We start from the raw sequence: 25,768 nt of genomic DNA on the forward strand, positions 1-25,768 counted from the left end.
TTAAAATTTAAATTAGCAGAAGAAAATATTTGTGGAATTATTCCTTGTCTACAGAAATTCTAGTAAAGATTTGATAAATGAGTATCTTGGTTTAATTGATCCTTTTCCTCCCAGTGTGTGCATGCCAAGTTGCTTCAGTCGTGTCCGACTCTTTGCGACCCTATGGGTTGTAGCCTGCCAGGCTCCTCTTTCCATGGGATTCTCCAGGCAAGAGTACTGGAGTGGGTTGCCATACACTCCCTCCTCCAGGGGATCTTCCCTACCCAGGGACCTGACCCGAGTCTCTTATGTCTCCTGCACTGGCAGGTGCATTCTTTACCACTAGCGCCACCTGGGAAGCCCTTTCCTCCCAGACTTGGTCACTATTTTCCTTTGTTTCTTAGGGCAGAACACAGGCATGGGCCTTATAAGCCTGCTGTTGGAGTTGGCCTCACAGACTGCCAAGTTCGTGGTTCTTACCAGACTGGTGTCTGTTTAGACCAACCATACTGTGGGTCCCTAACGTAAAAACCAGATGAGGTTTTTCTCTTTGTCTTGTTCTGTGTTCTGAAAGCTTGGTTTTTTGACCAATGAGAATATTCTGTCTGCTTTTTCCCATTCTGTCTAGGGTGCCCGTTGGTGGTCGGTTTAATAGACTGGGGTTCCAAAGCAGGAACTCACAAGCAACTATGCTAGCGTTCAGGGAACTTTTTCATAAAGGGTCCTAATCCATAAGAGGACTTTGTCATCTCCACCCTTCTTGTTTTTAGTTAGTACTAGAAAAGTCCCATTCCAGTAGTGCCTGCCTGGTGTCACAGATTAGTGAGTCTGTCATGGAGGGGTTTCACGTTCCCCATTGTCACTACACCATCCTTACCACCTGTGTAACAAAGGCCTTTGCTTTCTTAGGCTACCTGAGAGTGAACTTTCTGGATCTCGTGAGGGTTGTATCTCTTTTGCAGTCTTTTGTGGAAGTTTCTTGCATTCTTGGTTAAGCTATAAAAAGGTTTATAGGTTTGAATTGTTATTGAGATGAATAGATACTACTTGTCAATGGCCATATGATGAATCTTTTAAAGTGGAAAAGCTTCTATATTTGAAAAAAATTTTTTTGGAGAATTGTTAATCATTTTATTTGTTCCTGTTTTTTTTTCTTAAAGACCAAATTAAAAAGTGGATACAGAGAAAATAGCCTTCCTCAGTGATCAATGTAAAGAAATAGAGGAAAACAATAGAATGGGAAAGACTAGAGATTTCTTCAAGAAAATTAGAGATACCAAGGGAACATATCATGCAAAGATGGCCTCAATAAAGGACAGAAATGGTATGGACCTAACAGAAGCAGAAGATATTAAGAAGAGGTGGCAAAAATACACAGAAGAACTATACATAAAAGATCTTCATGACCCAGGTAGTCACGATGGTGTGATCACTCACCTAGAGCCAGACATCCTGGAATGTGAAGTCAAGTGGGCCTTAGGAAGCATCACGATGAACAAAGCTAGTGGAGGTGATGGAATTCCAGCTGAGCTATTTCAAATCCTGAAAGATGATGCTGTGAAAGTGCTGCACTCAATATGCCAGCAAATTTGGAAAACTCGGCAGTGGCCGCATGACTGGAAAAGGTCAGTTTTCATTCCAATCCCAAAGAAAGGCAATGGCAAAGAATGTCAAACTACCGCACAGTTGTACTCATCTCACACGCTAGTAAAGTAATGCTCAAAATTCTCAAGCCAGTCTTCAGCAATATGGACCGTGAACTTCCAGATGTTCAAGCTGGTTTTAGAAAAGGCAGAAGAACCAGAGATCAAATTGCCAACATCTGCTGGATCATCAAAAAAGCAAGAGAGTTCCAGAAAACATCTATTTCTGCTTTATTGACTATGCCAAAGCCTTTGACTGTGTGGATCACAATAAACTGTGGAAAATTCTGAAAGAGATGGGAATACCAGACCACCTGACCTGCCTCTTGAGAAACCTGTATGCAGGTCAGGAAGCAACAGTTAGAACTGGACATGGAACAACAGACTGGTTCCAAATAGGAAATGGAGTAATTCAAGACTGTATATTGTCACCCTGCTTATTTAACTTATATGCAGAGTACATCATGAGAAACACTGGACTGGAAGAAGCACAAGCTGGAATCAAGATTGCCAGGAGAAATATCAATAACCTCAGATATGCAGATGATACCACTCTTATGGCAGAAAGTGAAAAAGTACTATAGAGCCTCTTGATGAAAGTGAAAGAGGAGAGTGAAAAAGTTGGCTTAAAGCTCAACATTCAGAAAACTAAGATCATGGCATCTGGTCCCATCACTTCATGGGAAATAGATAGGGAAACAGTAGAATTGGTGGCTGACTTTATTTTGGGGGGCTCCAAAATCACTGCAGATGGTGATTGCAGCCATGAAATTAAAAGACACTTTCTCCTTGGAAGGAAAGTTATGACCAAACTAGACAGCATATTAAAAAGCAGAGACATTATTTTGTCTACAAAGGTCAGTCTCATCAAGGCTATGGTTTTTCCACTAGTCATGTATGGATGTGAGATTTGGACTAAGAAAGCTGAGCGCCGAATAACTGATACTTTTGAACTGTGGTGTTGGAGAAGACTCTTGAGAGTCCCTTGGACTGCAAAGAGATTCAACCAGTCCATCCTAAAGGAGATCAGTCCTGAGTGTTCACTGGAAGGACTGATGTTGAAGCTGAAACTCCAATCCTTTGGCCACCTGATGTGAAGAGCTGACTCATTTGAAAAGACCCTGATGCTGGGAGGGATTGGGGGCAGGAGGAGAAGGGGACGACAGTGGATGAGATGGTTGGATGGCATCACTGACTCAAAGGCATGAGTTTGGGTGAACTCCGGGAGTTGGTGATGGACAGGGAGGCCTGGTGTGCTGCGGTTCATGGGGTCGCAAAGAGTCAGACACAACTGAGTGACTCAACTGACAGAGAAATATAACATCTAGTTTAGCAACTCTTGTAAGAAGATGGAAGAATAAAAATTAAACTTAGAAAAAATTAGTTCTACATACATTCTACATACATTCACCTTCTTAAAAATCTGACCCCATCTTCTCAGCAAATTCCTCTAACTCCCCAAACTCCTCTACCTTCCCCAGAAAATCCCTGAAACACTCAGCTGCTTGTTTAACTTTCCTTTCCCTACAAGATTTACAGAGAACCCTCCAGCCTAATCTCTAGGCCCAGGGTTTACAAGTAACTCGTATAAATGCTAAAAGCCAGGAAATAAATTTAGCAGAAGCTTCTGGGATGGACAATAAGTCTCATTTTGCTCAGCTCCATAATCAGGCATTGGGCCTTCCTATGCAACGTCTTTTGCAGATATATTCTAGATCTCCACCTGAAGAAGTTATGTCTCCTGGACCACAGAACATAGAAATCTTTTATTTCTATTTAGCTGGAAAATTTCTCTGTGGTATAAAAAGGCAAATTCAAGATAGTATGACTGAGTGGGCAAATCAACTTCTAAACATTATGATGGAAAAGCCTCCCCAGTTCTTTGAAGGTAGCTTGCAGGAATGCAGATGAAAAAAGAATTAAAATCAACAACTTGACTTTTACAAGAACAAAAGCATAACTTGAAAAGCAGCTCCAAGCATATCTCTTCCTAATTGCCTTCAGATATTTGCAGATACTGTAAAAAAAACAAAACAAAACAAAACAGGACATTGGAAATACAGTTGTCCTGTACTTGAAAAATGGAAGGAAAATTTAAGATTGTAAATATTCTAAACTACTGGTAATAGAAAAATAAACCCCAAATTCCTAGGAGAAAATTTACATTCTTTCTCTGTCTCTTAAAGTTGTAAATCTTATCATGTCTTTGAAAAGTAAATATAGCCCTCATTGCCTGGAGACTAAAGGAAAAAATATTTAAAAGGAGGAAGTAGGTCTTTTAAAAATACAAACTGCTAAAAGGGCTCTCTTGCCCAAATCCTAGACCACAGCTCTTTAAGATTACTTGTCAAAGACAAATACAAATATTAAAAGTTATCTCCACAGATAGTAAAAAGCTTTAGCTATCTGAATGGATAAACTCAACTTTTTCCAACTGTTATTTATAAATTCACTTAGAATATACTGTTGTTACTTGAATCAATATACTTGATTTATGGCTAACATTTTAAAGTGAACACCTCTGTGTGTTTTATGTATGTCTGTGTATGTGCATTATAGATATAGTATTTTTCTACTTTTGAATAGCATTGCCACACTTAGTTTGTTAAAGAGCTCTATTTAATTGGCTTAAATAAGCACTTATTATGTCTAAGTCTCAGAAATATAATAGAAACAAATACAAATATTTTTCAAGTGCACATGATCAAGGATAATTTTCAGTAAATAAAAAGTAATTTAGGTTTGTTGACTTAAATAATTCAGGCATGTTTTAGAGTAATCAACATTAAGTATAACACTTTTAATTTACCTAAGTGAAATAAGATCATGTTATTTCTGTTACAAAAGTTTTCAGCAAGAAAAATAACTTAATGTGATGATTACCTGTTTTAATGTATCATGAGCATTTCATGAGTATAATTGTCAAGAAAAAATTAACTAGATAGATGTTAAAGAGGTGTTTTAGGTAAACTTTTTAGCCATGGTTGCTTTGTGATAAGTCTACTTAGCTTCCCATATCTCTTTGGTTACTTTAGAATTTTGCTAAGCTAAATTAAACGATGGGAATTCATTGAATGTCTGTATCATTTTCAAATAAGATAGAATACTGAAACATTAATTGCTAAACCAATCTAAGTTTATCTACTTTGACCTTTTATTATGGAGACTAAAGATATTTGAGTGTATTAGTAAACATGTTTTGTGCCATGAAAAATTGAGCTATGAGGAAATGTATGTTTTAAGAAATTATTAAAGGTATTCATAAATTTGCCCAACTAAAGTATGCTTGTGTAACAGGCAATTCACAATTGCTTACTTATTTTTTTACTAGGAATTAAGGCTTTGAAGAATTGAGAATTCAAGTTAATACAGGCATACCTTGGAATTCGGTTCTAGACCACTGCAATAAGGCAGGTATTGCAATAAGGCAAGTATTGCAATAAAGTAAGACAAGAAGTTTTTGGTTTCTCAAGGCATATAAAAGTAATATTTACACTATACTGTATAGTCTATTAAATATGCAATAGCATTATGTCTAAAGAAACACTGTACATGTGTGTGCTCAGTCACTTCAGTCGTGTCCAACTCTTCATGACCCCATGGACCGCAGCCTGCCAGGCTACTCTCTCCATGGGATTTTCCCAGCAAGATTACTGGAGTGGGTTGTCGCGCCCTCCTCCAGGGGATCGTCCCGACCCAGGGATCGAACCTATGTCTCCTGCATCTCCTGCATTGCAGGAGGGTTCTTTACCACTAGTGCCACCTGGGAAGCCAGTGTACATACCTTAATTAAAAGTGCTTTATTGCTAAAATACGCTCACTATCATCTGAACCTTGAGAAAATCATAATCTTCTTGCTGGTAGAGGGTCTTGCCTCAATGTTGATGGCTACTGTCTGATCAGCATGGTGGTTGCTATGGCAATTTCTTAAAATATGACAATAAAGTTTGCCACATCAATTGACTCTTCTTTTCACAAACCATTTCTCTGTAGCATGCAGTGTTGTTTGACAGCATTTTTCCCAGAGTAGAACTTTCAAAATTAGAGTCAAACCTTTCAAACCATGCTGCTGTTTATATAATCTCAGTGCTTTGTTGTTGTTATAGCAGTTATCACAGCATCTTTACTAGGAGAAGATTATACCTCAAGAAACCACTTTCTTCACTCTTTCACAAGAAGCAACCCTTCATCTTTTAAAGTTTTATCAGATTACAGCAATTTAGTCCCATCTTCAGGCTCCACTTCTAGTTATTTTGCCATTTCTACCACATCTGCACTTCCTTCCTCCACTGAAGTCTTGAACCCCTTCAAAGTCATCCATGAGCGTTGGAATCAACTTCTTCCAAACTCCTGTTAACGTTGATATTTTGATTCTTCCCATGAATCGTGAATGTTTTTAATGACATCAAGAGTGGTGAATCTTTTTCAGAAGATTTTCAGTTTACTTTGCCCAGATCCATCAGAGGAATTACTATCTGCAGCAGCTATGATTTTGTGAAGTGTATTCCTTAAATAATAAGACTTGAAAGTTGAAAGAGTCCTTGATCCACAGGCTGCAGAATGGATGTTGTGTTAGCAGGTATGAAAACAATATTAATCTCATTGTACGTCTTCATCAGAGCTCTTGGATGACCTGTTACATTGCCAGTGTAGCATTTTAAAAGGAATTTCTTTTTCTGAGCTGTAGATCTCAACAGTAGTCTTAAAATATTCAGTGAAACCCTGTGGAAAACAGATGTGCTATTATCCAAGCTTTATTCTTCCACTTATAGACCACAGGCAAAGTAGATTTAGCAGAATCCTTAAGAGCTGTAGGATTTTTGAAATGGTAAATGAACATTGGCTTCAACTTTAATGTTACCAGCTGCCTTAGCCCCTAACAAGAGGGTCAGTCCTTTGAGGCAGACACTGACTTCTCTCTAGTTATGAAGTCCTAGATGGCATCTTCTTCCAACAGGAAGTTGTTTGTCTACATTGAAAATCTGTGTTTTAGCATAGCCACCTTCATCAATTATCTTAGCTAGAGCTGGATAACTTGCTGCAGCTTCCATATCAGCACTGACTCTTTCCCCCTTGCACGTTTATGTTGTGGAGATGGCTTCTTTCCTTAAACCTCATGAAAAACCTCTGCTAGCTTCAAACTTTTCTTCTGCATCTTTCTTGTTCCTTTCAGCCTCCATAAAATTGAAGAGAGTTGGGGTTTTGCTCTGGATTATGTCTGGCTTAAGGGAACATTGTGGCTGGTTTGATCTTCTACCCAGGCCACTAAAACTTTCTCCATATCAGCAGTGAGGCTAATTTGCTTTCTTATCATTCATGTGTTCAGTGGAATAGCACTTTTAATTTCCTTCAAAAACTTCCTTTGCATTTGCAACTTGGCTAACTGGCATAAGAGGTGTAACTTTCAGTTTATTTTGGCTTTCAATATGCCTTTCTCACTAAGCTTAATTATTTCTAGCTTCTGATTTAAAGTGAGAGACATATGACTCTTCTTGTCACTTGAACACTTAAAGGCCATTGTAGGGTTATTAATTTGCCTTATTTCAGTATTGCTGTGTCTCAGAGAACAGAGAGGTCTGAGGAGAGAGATGGGGGACAGTCAGTTGGTAAAGCAGTGAGAACACATACAACATTTATTGATTAAGTTTATGTCTTATATGAGCATGGTTTGTGGTGCCCTAAAGCAATCACAATAGTAGCATCAAAGATCACTGATCACAGATCATAACAAATATTTATTAAATGAAAAAGTTTGAAATGTTGTGAGAATCACCAAAATGCAACACAAAGTCATGCAGTGAGCAATTGGTCTTGGAAAAATGGCACTGACAGATTAACTTGGTACAGAGTTGCCATAAACCTTCAATTTGTAGAAAACACAATAAATCTGTGAAATGCAATAAAATGAGGCAGGCCTGTATATGTAATTAAAGCTACTAAAAATAATAAGGGGAAACAACTCTGTATGGAAGAAAAGTAGAATATGTTTATTTTGGTTAAAAAATGGTATGAGGGATGGAGATGCATTTTTATTGAAGGAAAAGGAAATAATTTTATCTTAAAGTAATGCTGATTATTTCTGAATGCAAAAGAGAACAACTGACAAACTAAAATAGGCATTAAAATGTATAAAAGTTTTAGGAAGAATCAGCGCGGGCCCCGCGCGCCCCGGCCGGCCCGGGGGCAGGCCCTGCGCAAAAAAAAAAAAAAAAGTTTTAGGAAGAATCAATATTGTCAAAATGACTATATTACCCAAGACAATATACAGATTCAATGCAATCCCTATCAAATTACCAATGGTATTTTTTGCAGATCTAGAATAAAAAATCCTTAAAATTTGTATGGAAATACAAAAGACCTTGAATAGTCAAGGCACTCTTGAGAAAGAAGAACAGAGGAATCAAGTTCCCTGACTTCAGACTATACTATAAAACTACAACAGTAATAAAAACAGCATGGTATTTAGGACTTCCCTGGTGTTAAGACTCTGTGCTCCCAGTGCAAGGGGCCTGGGTTTGATCCCTGATCTGGGAACTAGATCCCACATGCTGCAACTAAAAATCCTGCATGCCAAAACTAAAGATCCCACATGCTGCAATGAAGACCTGGAACAGCTAAAATAAAAATTTTTTTAATTAAAAAAAAATTTTTTTTTTAAATTTCCCTTTCCTTAACAAAAAGCAACAAAAAACTAAAAACTAAAACAATGGTACCAGCACAAAGACAAACATAGATCAGTGAAACAGGATAGAAAGCCCAGAAACAAAGCTATACACCTGTAGTCAATTAATTTATGACAAAGAGGCAGGAATATACAATGGAGAGAAGATTGTCTCTTCAATAAGTAGTTCTGGGGAAACTGAAAAACCACATGTAAAAGAATGAAATTAGAACATTCTCTTACATGATATACCAGAATAAACTCAAAATGGGTTAAAGACCTAAATGTAAGACTGGATGCTATAAATTTTTTAGAGGGAAACTTAGGTACAATACTCTTTGACATAAATCACAGCAATATCTTTTTGAATCCACCTTCTAGAATAATGAAAATAAAAACAAAAATGAACAAATGGGACCAAGTTAAACTTAAAAGCTTTTGCACAGCAAAGAAAACCATAGACAAAATGAAAAGACAGCCTGCAGAATGGGAGAAAATATTTGCAAATGATGAGACCAACAAGGGACTAATTTCCAATATACACAAATAGCTCATACAGCTCAATATCAAAAAACAAAACAAAACAGGCCAATCAAAAAATAGGTAGATCTAAAATAGACGTTTCTCCAAAGAAGACATACAGATGGCCAAAAGCACATGAAAAGATGCCCAACATCACTAGTAGAGAAATGCAAATCAAAACTACGATGAGGTATCACCTCACAATAGTCAAAATGGCCATCATCAAAAAGTGTATAAGCAATATATATTGGAGAGGGTGTGGAGAAAAGGGAACCCTCCTGCACTGTTGGTGAGACTGTAAATTGGTACAGCCACTATGAAGAACAGTATGGAGGCTTCTTAAAAAACTAAAAATAGATTTACCATATAATCCAGCAATTACACAACTGGGAATATTTCTAGAGGAAATCATAATTTGAAAAGAAACATGCGCTCCAGTGTTCATTGCAGCACTATTTACAGTAGCCAAGACAAAGAGGGAACCTAACTGTCCATCTCAGAGGAATGGATAAAGAAGATATGGTGCATATATACAATCGAATACTACTCAGTCATGAAAAAGACTGAAATAATGCCATTTGTGGCAACATGGATGAACCCAGACATTGTCATACTAACTGAAGTAAATCAGAGAAAGAAAAATATCATTTATATGTGGAATCTAAAAAAAAAAAAGATACAAATGAGCTTATTTACAAAACAGAGAGTCACAGAATTAGAAAACAAACTATGGTTACCAAAGGGAGACATGCGGGGGATAAGTCAGGAAGTTGGGAGTAACATATACACACTTCTATATATATCATCAACAAGGACCTACTATATAGAATGGGGAACTCAATTCTAAACTCTGTAATAACTTATAATGGGAAAAGAATCTGAAAAAGAATAGATATATGTATATATAAAGCCAAATCACTTTGCTATACACCTGAAACTAACAATGTAAATCAACTATCTTCCAATATAAAAGAAAAAAAAATTTTAAAGGATAACAAGTTTTGTAAAAATGGAATCTTGAAAAAGGAATTTTATGTGTGATCAAGCTCAATAAGACTAAATGCATTTATTATCTGGATCTTTGAAAGTTTGAAACTTGAAGATTTGTGTACTTACTGTAGTCTTATTATGGTTATTTTTGATAAAAAATGAGGGTAATTATAAGAGAAAGATTTTTTCAGTAGAAGATATAATATGTACTTATGAATATTAAATTCTAGTTCTGTTAATTGTCTTTCAGCTTTTTTTTCTACCTGTAAACTGACTAGATCTTAAAATTCTAGTTTTTTCCAATATCTGGCTATAACTTTCCAAACTAACATTTCCAATTTATCTCCCACCCTTCTGACTTATGAGAACTAACAACACCCTTTTTCTGAAGCCATGTAAATTAAGGTTGGACAATGTGATGTAAACTTCGGAGAAAACAGTCCAGCAGCTTGTGTGTGGACAGTCTTCATGCCTGTTGCTCTGTAGCCTCTCAGAAAGAACAAGAGACATTCAAAGTACAAACCAGGAAAACCTATCGGATTACCACTGCTTGCTGTCACTCCATCTAAAGAGACTTCAAACCTAACATCTAGAAATCATCTTGACTGGCTATCTTCAGAACTCAGAAACGTGTTCATACTTTGCTCCAATTATTAACCATTGTTTTTCTTTTGTTTCCATGTAAATGCCTCTTATTAAATACCTGGTTGATCATCCAATTATAGGCCTAAACTTGGGAACCCACCTGCATCATTGCCTCCTAAATTGAGTTTAGCTGGTCTGACCTATTCTCAGGGCTAAGAAACTGGTTTATTGAGATATGTACTATTCAGCTATTAATCTATTCTACTCTCTACAATCAACTCAGCTTTTAATTATGAAACTTCCAGAGATATTTCAGAAGAGGAAACTGATGGATCTTCTGATAAGCGATCAATATTGGCATACTGATGATTTTAAAGTTACTTGAGAAACCGCCCGTGCAAAGAAAGATATAGTTCTTCCTCTGTCCCCTTGAAAGCCAGAAATAAATCTCCCATGTGAAAGTTATCCTCCCTGCAGCAGGAAGTAGAGAGACATCCTTATCATCAGAGACAGGGAGTTCAAGGCCAGAAGGCTTGTAAACAAACTCTCTACGTTTCCTCACTGTGCTGTGTGCTGTGCTCAGTCGCTCAGTCGTGTCTGACTCTTCGCACCCACATGGACTGTAGCCCACTAGGCTCTGTCCACAGGGATTCTTCAAGCAAGAATACTGGAGTGGGTTGCCTTGCCCTCCAGGGGGTCTACTGCAACCCAGGGACTGAACCCAGGTCTCCCTCATTGCAGGCGGATTGTTTTTATCATCTGAGCCACCAAGGAAGCCCAAGAATACTGGAGTGGGTAGCTTATCCCTTCTCCAGGGGATCTTCCCTACCTAGGAATCGAACTGGGGTCTCCTGCATTGCAGGCGGATTCTTTACCCGGTGAGCTACCAGGGGAGCCCTCATTTCTTCACTACTTAGTATATAAACCTAAGTATGTTTGTCTTGTCAGTTCTTTACAGACTTACTGTTTCTTTGCCTAAAAGGTATATAAGCAGCTTGCTTTGGTCACTTCTTGGGTCTCATAGCTATGTATATTATGATCTCTGTACATACGAAGTTAAATTTGTTTTTTCTTCCTATTAACCTGTCTTGTGTCAATTTAATTATTGCACTAGCCAAAAGACTTAAGAGGGGTAGGGGGAAATTTTCCGCTCATTGATATAGGGAAAGCTATTGATGTTTCCAAATACCGACCTCCTTGGAGAAACAGGTGAAGAAGAAAGAGCTTTTTGAATGAGGGGCTGGGCTGTACAGGTCCATGGAGTGACCCCTGAGCTTAGAACAAGGCTTATGAGGACCAAAAGGCCTGGATGGGTGGAGGGGATGGTTTCTACAGTCTCTGGATCCAGCCCTGAGTGCCCAGGGCATCCAGCACTGTGCCTCCTTCTAGCACCAGCAGTGACCACCCCACTACTCCCATGCAGACTTTTGGGGGTTGATTACTCATGTTTCATCCATTTTGAGATATCATCAACTGTAAACTGTACCATTTTTTATGTATGACTAAGCAAGAAAAACCGCTGAAGAGGGAGACTGCACATCAGAGCTGGGACACCAGAGATTAAGGAATTTTCCCAAAGAAAAGATTGGCTGCAAACATGCTTGTCTTAATCCTGGTACTATGTGGAAGGAGAAAAAATAATTCTGAGAATCTGAACCACAAGTCTGTCCTCATGCGGGTTTGATTTCACTCTTAAGTATGTTCTAGAAATATTCCAATACTTTGGTCACCTGATGCGAACAGCCGACTCATTGGAAAAGACCCAGATGCTGGGAAAAATTGAAGGTAGGAGGAGATGGTTGAATGGCATCACCAACTCAATAGTATGTGTTTGAGCAAACTCCAGGAGATAGTGAAGGATAGGGAAGCATGGCATGCTGCAGTCCATGGAGTCACAAAGAGTTGGCCATGAGTGACTGAAAAACAACAAATGTTCTAGAAAACTCAAGCAGAAAATTAACTTAAGGTCATTTCATGTTGTTAGTGCCTCAGAAGTGACTGCCAAACACACATCCTCTCCTGGAGAACTAGGTTGCTTTCCTGGCTGACAGCCATCATAGGATACCATCGATTTTAAGACACATCCTAATTTCAGTGATGTTAAATGTGCAGAAATGTGCTCCTCAGAATTAATAATATTTATGGGCATGAAACAGATGTGCTGTCGGCTGCACTGGTGATCAGTTCTCCTGGATTTGCCTGGAACTTTCCTGGTTTTAGTTCTGGAGTCATCTTCATTGAACTCTCTCAGTCCTGGACAAAGGTTGACCACTCTACCTACTTCAGTCTTCTTCTGGGGTTGTCTTCTCTGGTCTAGGGGCCTGGTCTGCTACCTGCATCCTTGCCCAGAGGTAGGCTAATTGCACCAGGCTATGGACATCTGACCCAGGGCTTTCTGCCCACAGGTCAGCCACATATAGGTGTTGAGGGCAAATGCAGAAGGACGAGAGAATGGAAATTGGAACATGGGAATCTAAAGACCTGAGACCATGCACTAGGCCTCGTCTTGCTGTCAGGTTCTCTTGGGTTCCTGTGCACTGAAAAATTGCAATAAACTCTCCCTCTTATTTATTTATTTTTTGGAGGGTGAAGGAGTTAACTTCAGTATGTTTTTGGCCCTTCTGGCTTAAGGGGTCCTGACTGAGGCACGGAGGCTGCTCTGCAAGACTTTTTAGAATCTACATGTCTGTCCTAGGAGCTGTGAAGAGGAGACCAGTGATGCCTGTCAGTGGGTCTGAGTGCCAGGGGCACAGGCACTCCTCAGGCTCAGGTGTATAAATGAAGCAGAAGTCGCATGAGCTCCATCCAATGTAATTAGTAGAATGACATGAATTATTTCCTAAACAAAGGCCAAGAGAACAGCTAAACAGTCTATTTTATCTATGTACTAAATAACTGTACTTGGAGATGTATTTGTTTCCAAGCTCAATTTCACATGTGTTCCATTTTCTCCTCCCCCTACTCCATCAGGAGACTTCTCCAGGGAGGAATTGTGTCTCTTTTCTCATATTTGCCCCACATAGGACCCAGCACAGATGCATATTTTCCTGTAAGCTTCCCAATGACAGGCTTCCCTTGTGGCTCAGCTAGTAAAGAATCCGCCTGCAATGCAGGAGGCCTGAGTTTGATCCCTGGGTTGGGAAGATCCCCTGGAGAAGGGAAAGGCTACCCACTCCAGTACTCTGGCCTGAGAATTCCATGGACTGTATAGTCCATGGGGTCGCAAAGAGTTGGACATGACTGAGTGACTTTTACTTCACTTCACTTCCCCAATGACAGGGAGCAGATCTTTGTGGCTTGCTAACACTGAGCACTATCATGGTACCTAATAAGTTCTCAGTGAGTGAGTATGGAACTGAGATGAGCTTTAGACTCAACATACCTGAGCTGTGGATGGAGTTCTTCATCCATTCATTCACTGAGTATTTAATGAACTATTATATGCCAAGTATTATAGTGGGCCAGGAGTATTCAGTGATGAATGAGACAGATGCTGTCCCTGCATCCATACACCTTGTACTCTAATGGAATTTCAGACAAAAACTTAATAAGCAGACAAATAGATAAAGTCATAAGTTATGATAAATGCTATGAAAGGTGGCAGAGATAAAATGGTTAGGGAAGACCCCTCTTAGGTGGTGACAAATGTCAGGGAGGAAAAATTTCTCCTCTCCCTTCTTGGGTTTCGTAATAGGGGCCTGTGAACTAAAGTGAGAAAAAAAATTAGCGAGAGAAAAGACAGAATTTTATTCTTGTGTGTATGCAGGAGTTCACAGAAAAATGTGACTCAAAGAGGCTGTTACAATTTAGGACTTACATACTATCTTAATAGAGGAAGGAAAGAGGGAGAAAAGCACTTATGGGAAAATATATGACTTTTAGAAAAGATATATGGCCCTCCGGAGAACAGATGGGAGAGGTGATATAGTTTTGTGACAACGTCTAAGAGATTTCTTATCCCCTTGCAACTTCTGTCTGAGTGAAAGAAGTCAATCTTTCCTGGTGCATACGTCTTAGGGAAAAGAGTTATCACAGTTGAGTTCTGTTTCTTTTTAATTAATTTTTTAATTGAAAGGTAATTGCTTTACAGAATTTTGCTGTTTTCTGCCAGACCTCAACATGGATCAGTCACATGACAGTTGAATTCTTTGGGGAGGCTCTTCTTTTAGGAAGAAAAAAAGAGTTCAGGAACAAACCTTTTCAGCGTGGTATATTCCAGACCCCTTCACTGTGAAGGTGGAATTTCAAAGGGCAAGGAGGAGCTGGCCTCATACTCCTGAGTCAGAAGGTGTTCTAGGCAGAGGGACTGTGGGGAGAGTCCCTGGAACGGGAAGGGCTTTCTTCCCAGAATATAAGGAACAGGAAGAGAAGTAAGAGTAGATTTGGAACAGCAAGGCAGGTCAGACCATGAGCTGGGTTTGGGAGATCATGGCAGGATTTGTGAGCTCTGGTATCTTGTGGTGAGCTTTTTAGAAGCCACGAGCCTTGTGATTGTCCGTGAGGCCTCCACTCCCGGATGAGGGAGCCCAAGGCAGCTTCTCTGTGGATTGCAAAACTTTACAGCAGAAAAGACCCTAAGCAGTGACAGGTTCCACTTTATTTTACAGCTGTGCCCTCTGTGGGGCCCTGCAGCCCTCCTCACCATGAAGCCTCCCCAGAGCACACCTGGGACTCAGGAGCAAAGGCCCAATATGCCTTCACCGACCGAGCCACATGGCTGGACTCAGCTCAGTGATGGGCATAAAAGCAGGTAAGTGGTGAATTCATGAGCAGTCACTGGGTGCCCTGAGCCTTACTTTTCTTCAGCTGTAAAATGGGATCCTGGTCTCCACAAGGATCCAGAGAACCTGTGTGGAGTACCATTGGGGTGCCAGCACACAGCAGGTTCTGCTACAAGCTAAGGTGTTGCTGTCATGAGAGTGTGTTGAGAGACAGGTCCCAATCGATACAGGAAGAAACAGGTAAATGGTCCCCACATTGTTTCACTGAATGTTCACCACCAACTCTCAGCTAAGGATGAGCAAAGTCAAGCAGCTTGGCCTAGGTCAGTGAGTCCAGGAGGTGCCAGCTGGAGCCAGCTCTGAGTCACTTGTGCGGGGTAGGGCAGGGGTGGGTAGGATCACCTAAAGCTTCAGAGGAGGGATGTTACACTGACCTCACTATGCCTTCCTTCCTCACAGTCACTGCCATCTCAGACCCTCTGCCCTAAGGTACCTGCAGGGCTAGGGAGGGGTCCTATCATGGATACCCCACATCTGTTCAGGTAGGGCAGTCATGTCCTCTTCCTTTCTCCTGGGTTCCTTAACCTTCTGATCAAGTGTTGAGCTGGCCTGAGTATCTTTGCTCCCTGGCCAAGGCCAGGAGTGAACCAGGGGCTGAGCGTAGAGGCTCAGAGCCAGAGGCCACTGGTGGCCTTAAAAATATGTGCAGGAATGAATTCTAAGCCAAGGTAGCTTTTTTTTCTCCCTCTCTTAAAGTCATTCTTTATTAAATACCTTCTCAAAAAATTTTAAAAATGGATATGTACCCAATGAAACTATTCAAAGGAAAAAAACAATAAAAACCACCCTCACTGGAGGGTGGTTAACATTGATCGATGTTAACTGCTTGTGGGTCACCTTTCAAAACTTTTCCTATACTCATTGTTATGGACTGAATTGTGGCCCCCCCCCCCCGCCCCCCGCCAATTCATCCCTAACCCCCAGTGTGTTTATTTGGAGATGGAGTCTATAAGGAAGTAATAAAGGTTCAGTGAGGGTTTGAGGATGGAGCCTTCCAGAGCAGAGGCCATGTGAGAAGACAGCTATCTACAAGCCAGGAAGAGAGGCCTACCTCACGACAAACAACCCTGATGGCATCTTTGTCTTGGACTTCTGGCCTCCAGAACTGCATTTCTGTTGTTTAAGCTACCCAGTTTGTAGCAATTTGCTATGGCAGCCCTAGGAGGCTAACACACTCATGTAACCTGGATGAAAAGATCCAGGCACAAGGAGGAAAACTTTTTTTTTTTAAACATCAAACACATTTTGTATTGGGGTGTAGCCGATTAACAATGTTGTGATAGTTTGAGGTGAACAGTGAAGGGACTCAGCCATACATATACATATATTCATTCTCCCCCAAACCCTCTCCCATCCAGGGTGGCACATAACATTGAGCAGAGTTCCACATGCTATACAGAGGAGGTTTTTGTTGGTTATCCATTTTAAATATAGCAGTGTGTACATGACCTTCCCAAAGTCCTCAACCATCCCTTCCCCCCACCAACAAGCATGAGTTCATTTTCTAAGTCTGTGAGTCTCTTTCTGTTTTGTAAGTAAGTTCATTTGTATCATTTCTTTTTAGATTCCAGATAATAGGAATGTCATGTAATATTTCTCCTTTTCTGTCTGACTTCACTCAGTATGACACTCTCTAGATCCATCCATGTTGCTGCAAATGGCCTTATTTCATTCTTTTTAATGGCTGAGTAGTCTTCCATTATATATATGTACCACATCTTCTTTATCCATTCCTCTGTCGATGGACATTTAGGTTGTCTCCACATCTTATCTATTGTAAAGTGTTGCAATGAACATTGTGGTGCACGTATATTTTCGAGCCATGTTTTTCTCTGGATATATGCCCAGGAGTGGGATTGCAGGGTCATATGGTAGCTCTATTTTTAGTTTTTCAAGGAACCTCCATAGTGTTCTCCATAGTGGCTGTACCAATTTACATTCCCATCAACAGTGCGGGAGGATTCCCTTCTCTCCACACAGAGAGGGTGTTTTATTTGTTGTTTATTTGAGCAGAAATGGGATCATCCTATAATTATATTACTGTGGAACTAGCTTTTCTCATTAACAAAATGTAAAGGCCATCTGGCTTCTTACTCATATCCACCTCCAATTCCATTATGGCATCCACAGCTCCCGTTCCTCTTCAAAAACCTATCCAGAATCCCATTGCTTCTCCCAGCTGACTGCTTCCACCTTGGTGTAAGCACCACCCTCTCTCTCTCAGGTCAGGAGCCTCTTCACTCTTATCTGCTTCTAATCTTTCCCTCTTTGGTCTACTGTCCTCAGAGTAGCCAGAGGGATCCTTTAAAACCGTAAGTCAGGGGACTTCCCTGGTGATCCAGTGGTTAAGAATCCACTTGCTAATGCAAGGACAGATCCTACATGCCATGGGGCAGCTAAGCCCAGTCACCACAGCTATTGAGCCTGTGCTCTAGAGCCCATGAGCCACAGCTACTGAAGCCCATGTGCCTAGAACCCGTGCTCCACAAAAGAAGCCACGGCAATGAGAAGCTCGTGCACCACAACTAAACGGTAGCTCCTGCTTGCCATGACTAGAGAAAGCCTGTGTGCAGCAATGAAGACCCAGTGCAGTCAAAAATATTTTTTAATTTAATTTAAAAAAACACAAAACAATCCTAAGTCAGGTCCTGTTGCTCCTCAGCTCAAAGCCCTCCAGTGGCTTCTCACCCTATGCAGAGTAAAACCAAAATTCTCACCAGGGGCCACAGGACCCTATGTGATCTGGGTGTGTACACACACACACACACACACACACACACACACACACTCACACACACACTCACACCAACTCTCCCTCTCTTCTCTCTCATCTCACCTGCTCCATCCTGGCCTACTTGAGCTCTCTGTTCCCACCAACCACACTCCCAAAGCAGGTCTTTGCACTTGCTGTTTCCTCAGCCTCAGCTGCCCTTCCTCCTGGTTGCCACAGAGCCCCTTCCCTCACTTCCTTCCAGACTCTGTCTCCTGACCCACCTTTATCATTCTTTATAGCACTAACCACCATCTGACATATTACTTCTTTATTTGTTTATGGTCTGTCTTTCCTCATTAAGATGTGGATTCCATAAGCAATAAACCTTGTCCTGTTCCCTGCCATCACTAGTGCTTAGAAGACTACCAGGTTTATGGCTGATGCTGGGTAAATGTTTAATGAATGACAACATGAATAAATCTCTCCAAGCCAATAGATGTAACAACATTTTCAACAGTTGCATAGCATTTGCTAATATGGACAGACCATGATTCACTTAACCAGGCACTATTAATGACGTTTTTCTATTTTTTCTTACTTTAAACAATATTTGTGATAAACATTTTTGCATAGCTACTTTAATATATGGGCCTTCCCTCTTGGCTCAGATGGTAAAGAATCTGCCTGTAAGGCAGGAGACATAAAAGACATGGATTCGATCCCTGGGTCGGGAAGATCCCCTAGAAAAGGAAATGGCTACCCACTCCATTATTCTTGCCTGGAGAATCCCATGGATAGAGGAGACTGGCCAGCTACAGTCCATGGGGTCGCAAAGAGCTGGACATGACAGAGTGACTAACACCCACCACTTTAATATATTGGTTCTTTTAATTCTATAGGATATTTTCCCTAAAGCTGGGTTAATGTATCAAGAGATAGGCATATTTTACATTTAATAGCCATTACCAATTTTCCTTAGTCACAGTTCAAAGGCAAATCCTGAAAAAAAAAAGGCCTCAATCATTTCCCCAAACTGAGGCCAGGGTAAGATTGCCCTTAGGTCAGGAAAGGGGGGCTCTGTCCTAGGCCTGTACACTTTAGAGGGCTTTGTATGCCACAAACACAAAAAAAATCAAGTTTATTAATGGTGACACAGGACTTTTTCTTACTTGGGATCCTGCATCGAGCACTGGGTTGGCACAGTGTGACCTGCAACCCTGAATGTGAAAGCTCGTGATTAACACCGTCTCCCCATTTCCTCCTATTTTCTTGAAACAGAAAACTGCTGAGTCCAAATGCTGTGAAGTCTTGTGGGTTGTACCCCTGCTAACCTAGGAGACAGTCACTGCTTTGGAGGCAGAAAGAACTTATTGGGCTGATATTTGTAGATAAAAGACTCATTTGTCATGTCCCTCCTCTCAGAGAGTATGGGTTCAGTAGGTACTACCATAACAAAATACTATTTTTCAATAGTTCCAGGGGTCCATTTTCTTCTTTTTTTGGTTTAAGTCTGGAGGCAGTCACAAGTTAGTTCAATATTCTCCAAAGTTGTACATGGTGTCTGTGTCAGTTATCTACTGCTGTGTAACAAACCACACTGAAAGTTGGTCAATCAAAATAATAGCAGTTTATTTGCTCTCGATCCTGGGCTGTATGCAGCTGGGAAATTTTTCTTTGATCCTCTTTGAAGTCACATAGGCAGCTACTCAGCTCACCTGGGACTAGATGGTCCAAGATGACTTTGTTCACAAGTTTGGCAGTCATGCTGGCTATTGACTGGGATGCCTCAGTTCTCCAAATAGCCTTTCATCCTCTGGGCTAGAATGGTTTTTTTTTTTTTTCACATAGTAGTAGAAACGTTTGAAGAGGGCAAAAGCAAAAGCTTCTTAAGGTCTGGAATTGGGAGTTGTACAGTGTTACTTCTGTCTCATTCTATCTACTAAATGAAGCCTTAAGGAATACCCAGATCCAAGATAGGAGGTATCAGGGATAATAGTCTCTATCTCTTGTTGGGAAGCAGGAAAAAAATCATACTGCGAAGGAGTTGGATGCAGGAAGGTGTGATGCATTGGGGACTATTGTGTAAGAATATACCATGGTGTCTGAGGAACATTTTGCCATATTAGAGAATTTATATTTTTCTTATATTTGTGTACATGTGGTTATAGTTGTAAGATATTTGAAGTTTAATGCAGATGCCTTGCTTTGCTTATTAAGTGGATATCAAACTCCCAAGATTGCGAAGTTTTGGTTTTTTTAATTTTTTTCATGATTTAAGGTCCTACCTTATTTTTTATGGCTTAGACAGAAATTGTTAAAAATTGCAATCACACAAGAACTCAGTAAATGGCAGTTGCTATTGTTATTCCTGTTAACAGCTGGACTGAGGATCACAGCAATAGTACCAGCGTAGAGAAAAACAGGGTCTAACAGATTAAATCAGCAAAACCACATTAAAAAAAGATACTTTTACTACTGAATCACATAAATTTCAAGAGCATTTTCTTTTCTTCAAATAAAATATTTCCCATGAGCAAGGCACTATACTGGACATTAAATAACAACAGGAACAACATGTGGGCTTCCCTGGGGCTCAATGGTAAAGAATCCACCTGCCAATACAGCAGACAAGGGTTTTGATCCAGGAAGATCCCACATGCCATGGAACAACTAAGCCCCAGTGCCACAACTATTGAGCCTGTTCTTTAGAGCCTGGGAACTGAAACTGCTGAAGCCCATGCAGAGTCTGTGCTGCACAACGAGAAGACACTGCAGTGAGAAGCCTTCGCGCTGCAACTAGAGAGTAGCCCCTGCTCCTGCAACTAGGAAAAGCTCTTGTGACAGTGAAGACCCAGCACAGCCAAATAATAAATAAAAATTAATTAATTAAAAAGAAAAAGAACAAGTAACAGTAGCAGACAAGGATTCTGTGCTTAATATGCACTGGGCCTTATGCTGAGCCCTGTCCAGACACCTATCTCAGGCCTCACAAAAATCCTGTAAGATGTTCTCGCTTATTGTACCAATTTTTGGATGAGAATATGAAAGCCTGGAGGGATTAAATACCTTAGCCAAGGTCACAACTAGTGGCAGAACTGGGAGTTCATTCCTTGTTCCTTTGACTCTGATTTTAATCAGTAAACCATGTGTAGTGCATTTTGACTGGACCCTGTAACAAAATCATGAGCAGGGCAGAGATCACCTCTGTATGAAGAACACAGCCCCCAAAGGCAAACATAAAACATTTAAATAATATCTGGCCCATAGTAATGGGTGTGGATCACAATAAACTGTGAAAAATTCTGAAAGAGATGGGCATACCAGACCACCTGACCTGCCTCTTGAGAAACCTTTATGCAGGTCAGGAAGCAACAGTTAGAATTGGACATGGAGCAACAGACTGGTTCCAAATAGGAAAAGGAGTACGTCAAGGTTGTATATTGTCACCGTGCTTATTTAACTTATATGCAGAGTACATCATGAGCCCTGCTCATGGGCTGGATGAAGCACAAACAGGAATCAAGATTGCCGGGAGAAATATCAATAACCTCAGATATGCAGATGACACCACCCTTATGGCAGAAAATGAAGAAGAACTAAACAGCCTCTTGAGGAAAGTGAAAGAGGAGAGTGAAAAAGTTGGCTTAAAGCTCAACATTCAGAAAATTAAGATCATGGTATCTAGTCCCATCACTTCATGGCAAATAGATGGGGAAACAGTGGAAATAGTGGCTGACTTTATTTTGGGGGGCTCCAAAATCACTGCAGATGATGATTGCAGCCATGGAATTAAAAGACGCTTGCTCCTTGGAAAAAAGTTATAACCAACCTAGACAGCATATTAAAAAGCAGAGACATTACTTTGCCAACAAAGGTCCATCTCATCAAAGCTATGGTTTTTCCAGTAGTCATGTATGGACGTGAGAGTTGGACTATAAAGGAAGCTGAGCACAAAGAATTGATGCTTTAGAACTGTGGTGTTGGAGAAGACTCTTGAGAGTTGCTTGGACTGCAAGGAGATCCAACCAGTCCATCCTAAAGGAGATCAGTCCTGAGTGTTCATTGGAAGGACTGATGTTGAAGCTGAAACTCCAATACTTTGGCCACTTGATGTGAAGAACTAGCTCATGTGAAAAGACTCTGATGCTGGGAAAGATTGAGGGCAGGAGGAGAGGGGGACGACAGAAGATGAGATGGTTGGATGGCATCACCAACTCAATGGACATGAGTTTGAGTAAACTCCGGGAGTTGGTGATGGACAGGGAGGCCTGGCGTGCTGCAGTCCATGGGGTTGCAAAGAGCTGGACACAACTGAGCGACTGAACTAAACTGAACTGAATGAGTGCTCAATAAAAATTGCTGTTATTGTTAAAAAAATAATCTGTCAAACTAGTCTCTCAAAAAGAAAGTCATTTGCATCTTTTATGCTCCTTGACCAAAAAAGCAGAAATACACAAGTGTCCTCCTCTCTATAAACAGTGGAGGAAGAGAATTAAGATAAAATTCATGTAAGTTAACATAAGAAAAACATGTTGCAGGGTGGAGGGAGGGGAGTTCTTCTTTTTTAAAATCTAAGGTCCCTTTCATTAGAATCAACCAGTAAAACCAATATATTTATTAATATATTTTAACAGATTGATTGATTTCAAAGAGTTACCACTCTGACCGGTTTAGTAAGATGCAGAATATAGTTCAGGAACTTTTGAAGAAAAAATAAAAAGTCCATCCAAAATACCATCAATTTCATCCTGTAGATTCAATGCCACCTTAGAACGGAGTTTAGATAAGAATTTGACTGGATCAAGATCAACTAAATGCTAGACTGCTGAGGGATTCTTAAGACCTATCTGTTCAACAAACTCAGAACCTCTTCTTTCATTGGAACAGGTAGAAAATTGAATCATTCCAGCAAATGGAGAAAAAGTACCTCTCCTGGACAAGGATATCACAGCAGATTAAGTTGTACTCAGTTTTGCAAAGAATGTTCTTGAGATCATGTTCTCTGATCTTGGCCAGCTGATGACTGAGTTTACTGATGGGACCTGTCAGGACCATTTTGTCCTGCTTGACCAGCTGCCGTTGGAGAATTCTGGAGTTTTATTTTTTAAAAAATATTTTATTTACTTATTTGGCTGTACCAGGTCTTAGCTGCAGCACACGGAGTCTTTGATCTTCGTTGCAGCATGTGGGATCTAGTTCCGCGACCAGAGAGCAAACCTGGGCTCCTTGCATTGGGTACACTGAATCTTAGCCACTGGACCACCAAGGAAGTTCCTGAAGTTTTATTTTTATAATAATATTTAATATGATTTAATTGAAAAGTAAAATATATAAATAAATAATTCATCTTTATTTAAATACTTTTGATTTGAAAATTTTATATTTATTAAAGTTGTGTTTTGCTTTGTAATATTAATAAATTTGAATGTTTTAAAAGAGTGATTTTATTTTGTAAACTCTTAGATCACTGGGAATGAGTACAAAGTTGAGTTGGGATCAATTTAGAAAATATGACAGTGCAACTCAAAAAAGACAAAGCCAGAAAAGGAAAGCCAAAAAGGTAATCTGCTTAAATTTTTACAAACCAAAAACACTGAACATGAGCAATTTTCTATTGAGGTGGTTTTTCATAAAATATGTGAACAGAGAACTTCACAAATTATCTAATGTACTTATTATTATTCAGTCCGTGGGGTCACAAAGAATTGGACACAACTGAGTGACTAAGCACACTTTTTATTGCTGATTAAAAAGTGAAAATGAGCAAGAAAAATATACTCATCAAATTCATGACTTGAGGGACTTCCTTGGTGGTCCAGTGGCTGATTCCACACTCCCAATGCAAGGGACCCAGGTTCGATCCCTGGCCAGGAAATTAGATCCCCCTTGCCACAACTAAGACCCAGCACATCCAAATACATTTTTAAAAAATTCATGATTTTGAACAAGTTGAATGAAATCCCTGCAACTTTATATTTTTTACTGAATGAAGATTTACTTACAGAATGAAAATGTACTTGGCCTCCATTTGCACTTGAGAGACTTAGGGGTGGGTGGTGAAAATGTGCCCCCTTAGCCTCTCTCCAGTCTGTTCTCAGATGAGGCAGGAGAACAGGGCAGAGTCATTCCTGGAAGTCTGTGCTTGTCAGACTCTTCAGGAGGGATGCGCCTCCTGGGATGCTCTGGGCTCCTGGTGGGGCTGGAGAGAGAGCCATGCAGACTCCCGCTAGAGGGTGGGTCTTGATGTCGCCATGTCTGATGCTCTTGCCCCTTACCTACTCTGCACCCCTGTCATCTGGAGTAGGTACTGGTGTAACCTCTGGAAATGAAGGCAGCTGCTTTTCTGTTTCCACTTTTCTCCTAACACAGGCAGCCCAGAGCCCTATTTACCCACAGGAACCACCGCAAAATGACAGTCCCTGTTGGATCTGGTACATCTAGTAACTGCCACAAGTCACTCAGTGTAGTGTTGGAGCATCAGTGCAGAGGGAGGAAGTAGAACAGGTTCCTCATCCCTGGACTGAGGCAATGGAGGTCCAGAGTGGGAAGAGGTTTCTTCAAGATCACATAGCTCTTCAGCAGCAGAACTAAGACTCTCAGTGTCCAGTTCAGACTCTTCCACTGTGTGAATTAGGACTACTGAGCTGTCTTCACATCTTGGTAGAAGCTTGTTGTTTTGGTTTTTCCCTTTTTCATAAGACAACTCTATATTGGTAATTAGTAAATGTTCACGGGCTCAGGGATTTGGGTAAATCCATGGGTTAGAATATAAAAATGTTAAATAAATATAATGACATTCTCCCTTTTCTAGGACCCTCTGCTTCCTGAAGCCATCACACATCCAGTCATTAAACCCTGTAGGAGACTTTTGCTCAGTCTGGGATGTGGGTTACACTTTCAATTGCATAGATTTCAAACCAAAGTTAGGGTGTCATAAAAAGACCTCAGCATCCTTTTTGTTATGACATTTGAAAAGTATCCAGACTCCCTGATTTTTTTTTTTAATTGAAAAAACGTGTTTAGCTGCACTGGGTCTTAGTTGTGGCATGCAAACTCTTAGTTGTGGCATGTGGGATCTAGTTCCATGACCAGGGATCAAACCCAGAACCCCTGCATTAGGAGCATGGAGTTTTAGCCATTGGACCAACAGGGAAGTCCCAGATTCCCTGGTTTTTAATAGCAGAAGTTTGGAAATAAGCTTAATTGTCCATCAAAAGTGGACTGATGAAATGGCTTATCTTACAAACACACAGCAGCCTACTACAGAGCCATTAAAAAAAGAAATGACACAAGAGCTTTCCTTTTTAAAGTCTTTAGCTAACTAATAATCTACACCTTCCCATTCTGTCTCCCAGCCACCAAGTTCACCTTCCTGCATTGATGAGCTTGGCTTACTCCTTATGTAATCCTTTAAAAGATATTTCATGCACATAGAAGCGTATACATGGATAGTCTTTAAAAGAAAGACATAAATAGAAGCATACTGAAAAACATTTGCCAGCATCTTTTTTTTTTTCACATAATACATTCATTTATTCAATAAATATTTACTGAGTACCTACTATGTGCCAAGCACTCTTTTAGTTATTTGGAATTTGGTAGTGACCAAAACATTTCTTCCCTTCACGAAGCTTGCATTTTTGGGGGCCATAAATAAATAAGTATAGAGTGATTTGAGGTAAGTGCTGTGCAAAAGAGCAGGATAAGGGGATAGGTAGTATATGTGTGTCTCAGTATGTTTCTAGGGGGACTGTTGCTATTATACATGGGGTAATCAGCAAAAGCCTTGCAGATTAAGTGATATTTGAGCCAGGGCCTGAAGAAATGAGGGAGTGACCCATGCGTGTGTCTGGAGTTGAAGGTTGGAGGCAGAGGGAACTTCCCATGCTAAGGC

General features: G+C 40.3%; 1 long non-coding RNA gene across 1 annotated transcript in view; it reads left to right on the plus strand.

The window, feature by feature from the left end:
- Positions 1-25,768, plus strand: part of LOC122441818 — a 114,691-nt gene that overhangs the window by 25,228 nt on the left and 63,695 nt on the right. Inside the window, exon 3 of the long non-coding RNA XR_006269447.1 lies at positions 14,988-15,130. This is a non-coding gene — a long non-coding RNA (uncharacterized LOC122441818). The remainder of the gene's footprint in view (positions 1-14,987; positions 15,131-25,768) is intronic.

This window comes from Cervus canadensis, chromosome 5 (assembly GCF_019320065.1).
Source record: "Cervus canadensis isolate Bull #8, Minnesota chromosome 5, ASM1932006v1, whole genome shotgun sequence".
Lineage (NCBI taxonomy): Eukaryota > Metazoa > Chordata > Mammalia > Artiodactyla > Cervidae > Cervus > Cervus canadensis.